Source organism: Triturus cristatus, chromosome 2_2, assembly GCF_964204655.1.
Source record: "Triturus cristatus chromosome 2_2, aTriCri1.1, whole genome shotgun sequence".
NCBI lineage: Eukaryota > Metazoa > Chordata > Amphibia > Caudata > Salamandridae > Triturus > Triturus cristatus.
Window position 1 is genome coordinate 1,034,908,417 of NC_140582.1, and position 13,586 is coordinate 1,034,922,002.

Consider the following 13,586-nt stretch of genomic DNA (forward strand, 5'->3'; position numbering starts at 1 on the left):
TCTTCATAAAACAATAGACAATGGTCATGGCCTGTGGAATCATGCAATTCTGTGGTTGCAGTGCTTACCGCATATTTGTAAATTTACCTCACTTGCTACATAATTTCTCACATTACTTTCAAATTTCAACCCATAATGTTTTAGTCTAGCTCAAGTGGATCACAATACTACTGCCATTGAATGTGCTACACACTGCATGATTTGCCTTTTCTTGCTTTATCATTTTTCCCAGGTTCCGCCATGGTCGCCCCACTGGTCTCAGAACAGTTCAGCAAGGAAACATAGAATAAATAACACATTGTCATTTTAGTTTTCTGCATGGAGACAGGCTGGTGTGGGTGGGGCTAGTTCACAGGAGGAGGAGTGGTATAGGCACTACTAAGTCTGCTGTCATGATTGTGACAGCAGCATCATGAATGGCTTAAGGGAGCCTGGGCGTTTGCTGCTTCCGGGAGTCAGGAAGAGAAGAGGACAGAGGAGAGGTAGCGACTGTAACCCGGTAAGTGATTATTTTTTCTCAAGCTACCCCCGTTCCTTAGCAGCCGTCACTGTTTTGTACCTCAGCTGGCTCCCTACAGGTAGTCAAATATATGGTATGTGGTAGCTTCCAGATACATAAAGGTACGCATGTCTTTGTGTTCTTATTCTGGCTTACAGCTTGTATATTCAAGAACATAGGCAATGTCTGGTATCTCTTGCCCAGAGCTAGTGAGTGTGCCTTGTTGCATGCTTAAATACCAGTTTCCCCCTTTTTTAGTAAATCAACTAATTGTTCGCAAAAATCAATCTGTCACTCTCTAGAAATACAAACATTTCCCCCTTCTATGCGCAATTTTCCATTTTATTGGACACACTATTGTATACCAAATTTTCAGGTTATCCTTTTAATCAAATATTCCCACTCATTAACATTCCACCTTCACATTTAATGCTTCAAATACCCATGTACTATCATGGTATGCCCAGGTCAAGGCTTGCATGCCCATGTGCCCAGATCCAGCCACATATGCAGAGGTTCAGCTTCCCGTGCCCAGGTTCAGCATTACATGCTCACGAATAAGATCCCCTGCCGATGTTTTACCATCATATGCCAGGACACGCACCAACCATATACCATTTGCTTGAGATAGATGCAATTTCTCATAACCCTTAGCATAAAATATAAACTTGCATTCAGGGAAAAAGCTGTAACAGGCTGACATGGGGGCAAGGAACAATGGTACAGTCTCTATTATTTTGTTATCAGAGCACCAAGTACTCATACTTCTGTTCTCCACTGGATTAGTGAGTAGCTACATACCTTTGCGGTGTGTGATTGACAGATTTCAACCACTTTAGCTATAAAAATCCCTAAGCATGCTTGGTATAAAAAAAACAACAGTTTGTTGCTGTTGTTGCCATACGTGTATCACCGAGCAGTTAATGCTGGGCAGTGGATGAGATTTCCCACAGAGGCAGCGGCATCATTGAATAAAATGTGCTGCACATGGAGAGCTTACCAATATGGCTGCAGGTGCCTTTCTTGCTAATCACAGCAAATAACAAGCATCTACAATGCAATTTATGCGAGTTTGAGCTATTGGCATTGTAAATGACAATGCCTTCTATTTATATTTTGGTTTTTAAAACATATATATAAAAGGCATTGTCATTTACAATGCCAATAGCTTAAATTCTCACAAATGTGAGACCTATTGCTTCCAAATGCTTGAAGGCATCGCTGAGTTTCCCCCATCTATCTCCCATGGCCCCTGAAGAACTCCCCATTTGCTACGAGTTAAATAAACAAGTTTGTGGTCACAACTGCGCACAAGCGACCCTCCTGCCCTCCTGCAGTAAGAGAAACTCATCAGAAGAGAACGTACTGTGTAACAACTGAAGTAAAAGCGCCAGTCCTCATGGGAGGTTACAAATTAAGACAATGTGGTAATAAAGAGGGACTAACAATCCTAATAACGAATCAAAAGCCATAATTTAAGAAGGACAATGGCACAAGCCAATGACAAATATGGGCGGAGATCGGGTGAGGCTTTAAGTACATACTCCAATACAGCATGGCTCGCAGAGCAGCGCATGAGCTGCCCAGGATCGACCTAAAAATGATTCCCAAAGGAAGTTCAGATTGTTTCTTTTTCTAGAGAAACGCACAGAAATATTAAAGCTTTAAGACTGCACTTGAATTAGCTGCTGATTTCTTTATTTATTGTAGATCCCAAAATGTCCTTTCACTTTTAAAATGAGTTCCACCATGTATGTAAAAAAAACACCTGTTGTCCTCGGATTCTGTAATGCAGATGATTACACCTTTGCACAAAGTAACATTTAATTGTACAGGTGAGTATGCGTTTAGGATGTGACACTCCACCAATGTTGGCTATTTTCACTCAAAATGTATTGTTTGTTTATTAAGTGTAAGCATTCAATTGGCTTATTGGCAAAAGAGGAAAGGGACCACTCACCCAAATATTCTAAGCATACTAGGTAGAGTCATTCTGGGTATCACAGTTTAGCTTAATTGGTTTGTTTTTACCTTGGGATGTGGGGCAGATAACTTCAATCAGTCAGCAAACAAAAACAATGTTTGATTCAGAAAATGTATATTGTTAGACCTACCAGTCTTAGGGTTGTCTTCCCACAAACTGTTTGCCTGCATGCCATCAATTTTGCTTTATTATTTTTTTTGGCCATAGGACTCTGAGACCTTTACCACTGCCAACCAGTGCTAAAGTGCATGGCCTTCTCCCCTAAACATGGTCTGATTGACTTATCCACTACCAGCATATTTAATTTATCTATGTATCCTCAGTAAAGCACACTGCAGGGAAGACATGGCTTGGCAGTTCGGGCTGGACTGTTCCCATGAGGCACAGGGTCAAGACTGATTTGCATATGGCCATGTCTAAACTGGGGTGGTGTAGTGGGCAAAAGAACGATGGATTTAACCCAGATCTCTTGACTGGGGGAGAATGTATGCATTGTCAGCATTCCGTCCATCATTTGTTTGTTGTAACGCTTTTTGCCCTAAGTGGGATGGGTATTCCCAGACGTGGGACCCGTGCTCACTACGCCACTGGAGTCAAGCTATCCTGGCTGATGACGGCTGATAGCCAGAAACCGGTCCTAGGATGCTTGATTCCGGTCCAGGGAAGACATGGCTTGGCAGTTCGGGCTGGACTGTTCCCATGAGGCACAGGGTCAAGACTGATTTGCATATGGCCATGTCTAAACTGGGGTGGTGTAGTGGGCAAAAGAACGATGGATTTAACCCAGATCTCTTGACTGGGGGAGAATGTATGCATTGTCAGCATTCCGTCCATCATTTGTTTGTTGTAACGCTTTTTGCCCTAAGTGGGATGGGTATTCCCAGACGTGGGACCCGTGCTCACTACGCCACTGGAGTCAAGCTATCCTGGCTGATGACGGCTGATAGCCAGAAACCGGTCCTAGGATGCTTGATTCCGGTCCAGGGAAGACATGGCTTGGCAGTTCGGGCTGGACTGTTCCCATGAGGCACAGGGTCAAGACTGATTTGCATATGGCCATGTCTAAACTGGGGTGGTGTAGTGGGCAAAAGAACGATGGATTTAACCCAGATCTCTTGACTGGGGGAGAATGTATGCATTGTCAGCATTCCGTCCATCATTTGTTTGTTGTAACGCTTTTTGCCCTAAGTGGGATGGGTATTCCCAGACGTGGGACCCGTGCTCACTACGCCACTGGAGTCAAGCTATCCTGGCTGATGACGGCTGATAGCCAGAAACCGGTCCTAGGATGCTTGATTCCGGTCCAGGGAAGACATGGCTTGGCAGTTCGGGCTGGACTGTTCCCATGAGGCACAGGGTCAAGACTGATTTGCATATGGCCATGTCTAAACTGGGGTGGTGTAGTGGGCAAAAGAACGATGGATTTAACCCAGATCTCTTGACTGGGGGAGAATGTATGCATTGTCAGCATTCCGTCCATCATTTGTTTGTTGTAACGCTTTTTGCCCTAAGTGGGATGGGTATTCCCAGACGTGGGACCCGTGCTCACTACGCCACTGGAGTCAAGCTATCCTGGCTGATGACGGCTGATAGCCAGAAACCGGTCCTAGGATGCTTGATTCCGGTCCAGGGAAGACATGGCTTGGCAGTTCGGGCTGGACTGTTCCCATGAGGCACAGGGTCAAGACTGATTTGCATATGGCCATGTCTAAACTGGGGTGGTGTAGTGGGCAAAAGAACGATGGATTTAACCCAGATCTCTTGACTGGGGGAGAATGTATGCATTGTCAGCATTCCGTCCATCATTTGTTTGTTGTAACTCCAAATGCTTGAAGGCATCGCTGAGTTTCCCCCATCTATCTCCCATGGCCCCTGAAGAACTCCCCATTTGCTACGAGTTAAATAAACAAGTTTGTGGTCACAACTGCGCACAAGCGACCCTCCTGCCCTCCTGCAGTAAGAGAAACTCATCAGAAGAGAACGTACTGTGTAACAACTGAAGTAAAAGCGCCAGTCCTCATGGGAGGTTACAAATTAAGACAATGTGGTAATAAAGAGGGACTAACAATCCTAATAACGAATCAAAAGCCATAATTTAAGAAGGACAATGGCACAAGCCAATGACAAATATGGGCGGAGATCGGGTGAGGCTTTAAGTACATACTCCAATACAGCATGGCTCGCAGAGCAGCGCATGAGCTGCCCAGGATCGACCTAAAAATGATTCCCAAAGGAAGTTCAGATTGTTTCTTTTTCTAGAGAAACGCACAGAAATATTAAAGCTTTAAGACTGCACTTGAATTAGCTGCTGATTTCTTTATTTATTGTAGATCCCAAAATGTCCTTTCACTTTTAAAATGAGTTCCACCATGTATGTAAAAAAAACACCTGTTGTCCTCGGATTCTGTAATGCAGATGATTACACCTTTGCACAAAGTAACATTTAATTGTACAGGTGAGTATGCGTTTAGGATGTGACACTCCACCAATGTTGGCTATTTTCACTCAAAATGTATTGTTTGTTTATTAAGTGTAAGCATTCAATTGGCTTATTGGCAAAAGAGGAAAGGGACCACTCACCCAAATATTCTAAGCATACTAGGTAGAGTCATTCTGGGTATCACAGTTTAGCTTAATTGGTTTGTTTTTACCTTGGGATGTGGGGCAGATAACTTCAATCAGTCAGCAAACAAAAACAATGTTTGATTCAGAAAATTTATATTGTTAGACCTGCCAGTCTTAGGGTTGTCTTCCCACAAACTGTTTGCCTGCATGCCATCAATTTTGCTTTATTATTTTTTTTGGCCATAGGACTCTGAGACCTTTACCACTGCCAACCAGTGCTAAAGTGCATGGCCTTCTCCCCTAAACATGGTCTGATTGACTTATCCACTACCAGCATATTTAATTTATCTATGTATCCTCAGTAAAGCACACTGCAGGGCCTGCAAATTAAATGCTACCAGTGAGCCTGCAGCACTAATTGTGTCATCCTCACAAATATAACTTTAAAACATGTCTCAGGCCTGCCACTGCACATCCATGTGTGCAGTTTACACTGCCATGTCAAGTTGGCATTTGAATCCTATTGTGAAACTTTAAACTCCCCTTTTATTGCATATAGGTCACCCCTAAAGTAGGCCCTTGGTAGCACATAGGGTAGGGTGCTATGTAATTAAAAGGTAGGACATGTACGTGTATGTTTTGCATTTCCTGGTAGTGAAAAGTACTCAAATTCGTTTTTCACTACTGTGAGGCCTACCCCCTTATAGGTTAACATTGGGAATTCCTTATTACACTTTTAAGCTGTAATTCCTGATTCAGACGTAGTAGTTCTGGCAAAGTTGAATTTATTATTACTATTTTAGAAATGTCACTTTTAGAAAAATTGCATTTGTCTGCTCTTAGCTCAATGTGCCTGCAGCCTGTCTTCAATACACATCTAGGTTGGGTGACAGCTGGACTTTGTGCATTCCCTCTAGACCGCTGCACACAAAGGAAAGTTAGTTGTGACTGAGTGGCCATCAACATCCTAATGGGTCATTCTGGGCAGGATGGGAGGGAGGAGCTGACACACCTTAACAGGCAGTGTCCTGTCCCCAAACAAAGGGCTGAGTACCCCCTGTAGTGAGTCTGGAGCCAGAGAGTGGAGGAAGGACTTCTGTGCACTTCAAAGTCTGTCTTTGAAGTCACCTCCACTTCAAAGGCACAACTGAAAAAACTCTGCTAGGAGGAAGGACTGCTCTGCTGCTACAAGGACTGGCACTCTGCTGGACTGCTACTCTGGAAGAACTGCTTTCCTGCAGTGCTGCCCTGATGCCCGCTACCCTCTGCCCTGCTGAGCAAGAACTGGGCTCTTTGACTTGAACCCGGCATGTTGGCTTGTGTCCTGTTTCAAGACTTGGGGATATCAAATTCTTACCCCCAGCTCTTGTGCCTGGTCCATTGGAAGTGGATCCAGGTGCTTGCTTCAGTGGAACCGACGCATCCTCTGCTGCGTGAGGCAGAATCGATGCATCAAGGCTGTTGCAAGAACAGAACCTGTGCATCACACTTGGAACCAGCGCCTCACCATCGAACCTGATGCATCACAATCACCCCACTGCCACTGCTGCAGGAGAGAGATTGACACTTCTCGACTGTGTGGAGAAAGCCGGCGCATCACACTCGGAACCAACGCATCTCAGAACCAGTGCTTCATCTTCGTAACCAGCGATTTGTCTTCAAAACCGACGCATTGCCATCTTTGTATGGAGAAAATCGATGCATCACCTCGACTCCAGGATTGACACCGACGCATTGCTCGGCGGCACCCCGCATCTTGCTGCTGTGACCAGGATCAAGGTACTTTTGTTCAGAGGACCATGCCTGGCTCCTGCATCGAACCTGTGCTCTATCATGGTTGGCCTGAACCCTTGACCCTGCCCTGGTCCAACCTGACCAGATAAACGCATAGGTGCTTATTGCTTCTAAGAGCTATTTTTCACTTTCGTTCTTAAAAAAATCATATCTTAACTTCTACTTATTGACTTTTTCTGATTCTGGTCTTGTTTTAATTATAAAATCATAATCTATTTTTTTTAACTGGCGTGGAGTCTTTTTGTGGTGTTTTCACTGGGTTACTGTTTGAAGTGTTGCACAAATATTTTACACATTGTCTCTTAAGTTAAGCCTGCCTGCTCTGTGCCAAGCTACCAGAGGGTGAGTGCAGGTTAACTTATGGTGTGTATCTGACCTACCCTGACTGGGATTGTGGGTCCTGCTTGAACTGAGTAGCTACCACTGCCAAACAGAAACTCAATTTCTAACAGATATGTTTAGGCATATTGTGATAAAAACGTTTCATTTTGTGGAAGGCTTATTTTTGTGAGTTAATGTTTTATTGTTAGGAAAAGTAGCTTTGTCTTGACTTTTGCAGCTCACACTTAAGTGTTTGTACCAAAACAAGCTTCTCCAAAGAATAGTTCTACTGGTACCATCTCCAACTACCTATGAGTAGCTGTCCTGTGTGCATCACAGCCTACTATACTGGAACATTTTGTTTGACTGCATTAATGTATTTATATGATAAAATTGTGTATTCAAGACTAAAATGTGTACATTTTCAGAACTTATTAGCTGATGTTTAAAGAAAAAATGGCTGAATTTCTGAAATATATTTTAAAATGATTTTTGATTGATAAATCATGGGGGGAGACTTATTACTAATATTATTACTTTGGCTACAGTGGCACTGCAGCTATGGTTTGCATATAGTACCTATGTAGAGGCATTCCAAATTGACAAAAGCCTTTTTTTACATTACACCTGGCAACTCTGCCTTATGCAATGAGGTGATCACTGCTAGTAATATTACATATGGTAGCCACTCATGAAATCTTGTCTGATGTTGTCACTATTACAACACTACTAACATTAGTAGTTTGCGATGATTTTAATTGAACATATGTATCTTCTTATTACACAAAAGGTTGGAGACCCTCATGCCAAAACATAGCACTTTATTCAATTTCAGTCTTGTCAATGTGAAAAGTTGTACAAGTAGAAGTTGAAATAATGGATAATTTAAAGTTCATATTATTATGTTTTGCTGGCACAGTAATTTTTTTGGGTGACTCCTCATCTTTGAAATCCCTTAATTAGAAGTATTACGGCCATATATGCATTATGAATCTTTCCCAAAAATATCCCACAGTGCTCTTTAGGTGATGTGCTAATAGGTCACTTCAGCATGCTTTTGTCACCTGGCATACCTGAGGGAATTCCAGACCACTCTACATGTAAAATCGGGCACGTTAGCGCACTCGTTTTATTGGAAGAGCAAAAATTGTTCCAACAAAGGAGATTGGATAAGAAAACTATCCAAGACAATAGTCATGCAAAGAACAATATATGCAGCAAGCAGTATGAAAACTAAAGAAGAATCACTTATCTTTAGCGATTGAGCACTCAGATCCAGCCAAAGATCTATCAAGTTCCTTGTTTCTGGACAATGTTAACTTCTTTGGTTAGCATGATTCTAACTGTGCTCAAAAATCGTAACCACCTCAAATTGTTTTGAAAAATCTCACTGCTACTCACCTGTGGGTGTACACAGTGTTAAAAGACATGCCTTTTGTAGGCTATGCCTTTCAACACTATATCTGCTAGCGTTATCCCTGCCCTGGATAATATAGAGATGTATGTTCGATAAGTGCTGGAAAAATATCCTACTATGGGAATTTTTCTTTGGAAAAAAAAACTGACGTCCATTATAATGGTGACTAGTTGTCAATGTTTTTTTCTCTGAATCTGCTCCTTACCCTTCCTCCAATGGATAGGGAAGCAGCTTCACGAACTATGGAGCACCTTGCCTCTTACACTGAGGACCCAAACCAGCAGGCAGATGTTCAGAAAATCCTTAAAAACATGGCTATTTGTATCCAAGGTCTAAGCCTGCTCTCTCCTCTTTCCCCGTGTGATCAGTAAAGGCAATTCCAGCACTAAGACGCCTTGGCATTCATTCGCTTTACAAAACTTCCACTTACTTATTTACTTGCGAAACAATGAGCCTGGCAATACATGTTAACTATGGATGGCCAGATGCAGCTGGGCCAGCAGAGGTGGTTCTTGAGCTGGCCCAGAGGTTTGGCAGTCAAGTCAACCCACCAAATTCCAATTTCAGCCCCCAAGAGTTAAACTTCTTCTCTATAACTGGATCAAACACAGAGCTCTTCCAGGCTCAAATGTAAACTCTCCAGTCACCTCACTTAAAACATCTGAAAATGGTCCTGGATGTTTTTGGAAGTTTTTGGACTAGCACTATTGTTAAAGTATAAATAATTTGTAGCCATATGTTTTGCATGTTATCTGTTGCCACAATAACCTTTACATCGCTTGACCATTGCCTTTCATTTTTGCTAATTTTTAGGTCTCGCCTAACATTGCAGCGCACATGCGTTGCTTGCTTTCTGAGGCATGCTGTATTAGGGTGTGTTTTAGAAGTGGTGTGGAAGCCCCGCCCATATTTTTCATTGGCTGGCGTCATCCTCCATGGTAAATGCTGGCTTCCGGTTGTTAATGAGGATTCTTAGTCCCTCCTTGTTACCGCCCTGTCTCCTTTTGGGACCACCCATCAAGACTGGATCGTTTACTTGCGGCATTACACTGTCTCCTTCAATTAGTTGGTAAGCATGCACTATTTGGAAAATGGTCATTGACGGGGACAATCGCGGCTGCAGCGCTATGCGCTCTAAATTGTATGGTTTTTATTACATTAATGAGTGCGGCGCCCTCACTTTATTTATTTATATTTTACATTTTTGTTGAGCGTGGCGTCCACTTCAGGGACACCACGCTCTGCTTGTTGTTTTTTTTGTACTTTAAAACTGAGCGCGGCACAGCTTCCAGGACACAACGCTCGGTTTCTTTATACATTTCTTAACTTTAACACTGAGCGCAGCGCCCGCTTCAAGGACACCGCGCTCAGTGTTAAAGTTAAAAAATAAATAAACCGAGCGCGGTGTCCTTGAAGCAGCGCCGTTCTCATTTTTAAACTTACCCATTTGCAATGCAATTGGACCTATTGCATTGCAAATGCTTGTTGGTTCCTGCAATTACATCAGACGCTGTTGGCTGTAAGTGTTGCAGAGCCCAGGCGCAGCAGCTGCAAGCATTCCTTCCTCAGACATTACCAAACTGCCTGCATTCAGAGCCTGCTCGCTGGAGACAGGCGTATGAACTGTGTGGGGGCTGAGCAGCGGCGATGGAGAAGGGAGGAAGCCCCGGGCATCTGCACAGTCATAGGCGGGGAAAGTTCATTCGTCAAGCAGCCCAGCATTGCTTAAAGTTGGGCAGTAGACTTTGATGAGTGATATAACGTAGGAGAGTCAGTTTTAGCTCCACGCCGAGTGTGCAAGTTTGTAATTGAATCAGATCACGAGGAGAGGCGTAAATGAGCATGGATTGTATATGTAAATAGTTTCTACTCTTCATCAAGGGCAGAAGGCACTATTAACACAACATAAAACTTGAATTACCCAAGACTGTTTTGCTGCTCGACACAAGCAGCATCGAAATACGGTCTGGAAGCCTCAATTCAGGGTACACTTGGTTGAGTCTGTGGGCTCTAGTGCTATAAACATTCACATGTTATAGCGTTGTACCACAAACGACTTTGTCTCGAAGCAGTCCCTACCAAACTAAGGAAGTAACGGAATAGGTGTTATACGACTTTGTCATTCCAGTCCCTTTCAATGGCCATGCCACACTGATACCATTCAAAATGCATCGTCAGGTAAGATGATGGTGGTGCAGCTTAGGGTAAGAGTTGTGTTCTCAAACCCGGATGAAAGACATGCCACTAAACTAAAGTGCATCTCTGTGGATGAATTCGGTTGCTGTTGTATGTTGAGGCAAAACAAAATGTGTGTGTTTTTCTTTTCTATCTGCCCTTCATAACAAACCATTAAGGTGCACAAACAAGCTGTACCAGAAGGTGTTTTGCAACCGGTCTTGTTTTTTTTCTTCTATTTGCAAGCTCTTAGGTGCTGTTTCCACTCTGGTGGCACGCGCTGTTTTCTGTACTGTAATAACCCTGCACTGGCACCTGTCCTTCAGGTGGGTAGCACGTGCTGGCTGCCGAATGAAGATGATGGTGAGCGTGGCTCCACAAGTTGATTCAGTGGTTTGTAAACGTGCATATGAGTCTAGACCATACTTAAACACTGTGGGGGAAAAGAGATGGTTTTCGTTCAACCAAAACATTGTTTTAACTTCTCTTCCTCAACTCCAATGCAATTTAATGGGGAAAATACATTTCCACCATATTTGTTCTGATTCTCCCCCTTAGGTGTTGGCCCACATTTATAATAATGGATTACCTTTGATTTTCCTCCAAAGAGACACGTCTGCTTCTGCTTCTGCTTCTGAGGTCGTAAAACGGGTGTGACCCAAAAAGCCTTGACCTGAGGCATGCCTATGGAATTTATACATGTGAAATGGCATTCTGGATTTGACATATTCATAATTGGAGGTCTCACTGAGAAAAGCATAATCAAAATCAGTAGGCTATTTTATCTAACAGTTTTTTGGCATCTTTACCTAGGGCCAAAAGCTATACAAAAACATGACAAGGTAAGATTAAAATTGCATGGTAACACATTAGTTATTCACTTGAAATGAAATAGTGCTTTAGGCTCTGAAACACAATGGCAAACAGCAATAGCCACATGTCACTTAGGACCTGTGTCACATAAGGGACTTCTGGTGACTCAGTTGCAGCATTAGCATGTGACAGGAAGAAAGTTATGGGTTTGTTTCTTCAGCTGGTGAATAACAGAAATAGAGGGCCCTATAGGGCCCTGGCTCAGTGCACATGTTTTGCTTTGCCAGGGCCCATCCTGCAAAACACACACAAATGATGGATGGAATATGAAACAAATCAAACATTCACCCCTAGTCAAGAGATCTGGGTTAAATCCATTGTTCTTTTGCTCACCGTGCCACCCCAGTTTAGACCCAGCCATATGCAAATCAGCCTTGACGATGCTCCTTATGAGAACAGTCCAGCTCAAACTGCCAAGCCAGGTCCTCCCAGAACCAGAAACAAGCATCCTGGGACCGGTTTTGGGGTATCACCCCTCATCAGCCAAGCTAGCTTGAAGCTAGTGGGACAGTGAGCCCGGTACCCACGCCTGGGCATACCTGGCCCACTTAGGGTGAAAAAGCAAAAGACACACAAATGATGGACAGAATGTGGAACAAATCAAACATTCACCCCCAGTCAAGAGTTCTCAGTTAAATCTATCATCAGTTTGCTCACCGTGCCACCCCAGTTTAGACCCAGCCATATGCCAATCAGTCTTGACCCTGCTCCTCATGAGAACAGTCAGCCCGAACTGCCATGTCAGGTCCTCTCTGGACCAGATACAAGCATTCTGGGACTGGTTTCTGCGTTTCACCCCTCTTCAGCTAGGCTAGCTTGAATCTAAAGGCACAGTGAGCCTGGGACACACATCTGGGCATACCCAGTGCACTTAGGGCAAGAAAGCAAAAGGCACACAAATGATGGATAGAATGCAGAACAAATCATACACCTTGGGCAGGTCCCAGCTTGCTAAGAGGACTTTAATCTGTAGGATGTCCTCTTCTGCTTCTCTCACTTTCTATGGGTCTTCCGGGTAAAATAAATGCTATGGCAGGCATCAATGGCACAGCACAAAATAATGCACCTCACAAAATTTAGTAAGGGGAATGGACTTTGAGCCACCAAAATGCCCGGGAAAGCCAAAGTCCCAGCACTCATCCTTTTGACCACTGATAATATCAAAGAAAATAACCCTTGTCTGGCCTGCCTGGCCATTAAGCTCTCAAACAGTCTCATGTTTGCTTTTAAGGGCCAGAAAGTTGACAAGCCTCACAGAATCTCTATGAGACCCATTTACTTTTGTTCCTCTACATGGAGATGCACACCAGCAAGTGTGCAGAATTCTTGGTGTTCACAAGGAGTTGGCTTGTGGGATGGAATTTCACAGTGACAACATATTGTCTATTAAAAGAGGCACCGCCATTCTATACCACCACTAAAGCATGTCCCATGTCAAAAGTGTGCAGCTGAACCATACATTTAGCCATCAACACGTGTGAGTGAGGAACGGGCTGGCTGCTGACATTTAGAGTGACCTGCAATTTACACGGGTTTCAGCTATTGACATTGCAAATTACGAAGCCTTTTTTTTTTTTAAAAACATAAATAAAAATCATTGTCATTTACAATGTCAATAGCTTAAACGTGCATAAATGCGAGACCTATTGCATTGCAAATGCTTGTTCTTATTACTTTGTTCTCTCTTTGCCTTATTTGTTTGAAAGTTCTGTTTCCTATCCTACCACACATATGTTCTCTGAGGACTGTGTTCCTGTTCTGGCCTACCTACCAACGGTGATACAACTAGCTCTGAGGACTGAACTGCTGTTTTCTAGAGTAGTGTTACAGCAGTTACATCTGGGCCTGTGCTTGTCTACCAGCTGCTAAACAGTCTAGCAGTACAGACAAAGTTCTTCACCAAGTGCAAGTGTTGCACTTTTAAACTGGAGATTTTCCTAACTGGTTGGACTTCCAGC